The sequence below is a fragment of the Cebus imitator genome, unplaced genomic scaffold (genome assembly GCF_001604975.1).
Source record: "Cebus imitator isolate Cc_AM_T3 unplaced genomic scaffold, Cebus_imitator-1.0 Scaffold12, whole genome shotgun sequence".
NCBI classification, from domain to species: Eukaryota; Metazoa; Chordata; class Mammalia; order Primates; family Cebidae; genus Cebus; species Cebus imitator.
The window spans coordinates 9455321-9456843 of NW_016107327.1; the positions used below are offsets into that span (position 1 = coordinate 9455321).

Consider the following 1523-nt stretch of genomic DNA (forward strand, 5'->3'; position numbering starts at 1 on the left):
GGAAGATGTTTGAGTTTTGCCTTACAAGAAGTCTGCAGTTTTTAAACACTGGAACATAAGTGATTGATGTTTTTGTGGGTTTTGTTAGTTTTTAAAATTTTTTTCTGTCTCATCTGAATACTTTTTCTTTCTACTCCTGAATACATTTAATTTTGAATAGATAGTGGTTTATGTACTGAAACATTTTATTTTAGGTTAAGAGATTATAATGCAGAAACGTTTTAATATGTGTCTAATATATTTTTACCATTCCTAGTAAAATAGAGTTCTCACAATCATCCCATGAATCCTCTGTGTTTATAAAGCTGATTTTTAAAAATCTGGAACAGAAATTCTACTTTGCAACATAGATAATCTCATTCTATTACTTTTAGTATATTTCCAACTCTACTTACAACTTGGGTTTTACTGAAAGTGCAAATATCATTATGAGGTAAATTACATTGAATTGGCAATAATCGACATGCAAAATAGAAACATTATTTAATGTTTTAAATGTAATTACCTCAAACTCCTTCTGTTCATGGATCGTTCAGGTTCCTTCATCTTGTAGCTGCATCTACCACTTACAGTCTTTCTTAGGGTACTGACTTAACCAAAGTACCTGAAATTCTGAAAGCAATACAAAAACCCATAGGATGAGTAGCACAGAGCTCATCTTCCCTCCTGCCATCTAGAACCCAAACAAGAGAAAAGTGAAACCACTGCCCAGACACAGAATGAAATACAAAGCTTCTCCATCCCACTCACACCACTTCACTCTCTACATACACATGCGTGTGTATATCAAAGGTAATACTATTTACAATATATCTAATAATATATAATGTTCTATATATACACATTATATTCTGTATGGACACACACACACACACACACACACACACACACACACACAATTTTATAATGTCATTTGACCAACATTTAGTCCTTAGGAACATGTATCTGATTTTAACAAACAAATCAGTTATGAATTAATATTTAAATCAAGAAAATTAACTCTATCCATGATATTTCAAGGAAGCACTAATTTCATGTATGGAAAATTGTTCGTTTCATAGAAAGACACTAAAAGGCCATTTAGGAAGGTGATTGAGCTCACAGGCTTTCGTTTCAGCCACTCTGTCTAAATCTGACTTTACCACTCACAAGCTGTATAACCTTAAATAAATATTAATCTCCCTGGGTTTTCCTGCAAAATGGAGCAAATAATAATACCACTTCGAATTGCGACAAATACGATAATCTATGTAAAGCAATCAGCCATAGATCTGGAAGACAGAAACTAGGAAAGTTAGTCATCATCCCTATGACTTGAGGAGAGACACACTCTTTAACTCAACATTTTATTTTCCCCTAGGCACAAATATCATAATGCTTTTAAAGCAGTACTACTGTTTTAAAGCAAAATCGCTTACTAATTAAGAATAGCATTACTTGTGTACATTCAAAGTAAATGTCTCCTTTAACCCTTGTTTTTGGTTTTGCTTTTCTCTGTTTTCTTTCTTTTTTTTTTTTTTTTT

At 32.3% G+C, this 1523-nt stretch overlaps 1 long non-coding RNA gene across 1 annotated transcript in view; it reads right to left on the reverse strand.

Annotated features, from left to right (window-relative positions):
• Window positions 1-511: 511 nt before the first annotated feature.
• Window positions 512-1523, reverse strand: part of LOC119467120 — a 9393-nt gene continuing 8381 nt past the window's right edge. The window contains exon 3 of the long non-coding RNA XR_005195647.1: window positions 512-612. This is a non-coding gene — a long non-coding RNA (uncharacterized LOC119467120). The remainder of the gene's footprint in view (window positions 613-1523) is intronic.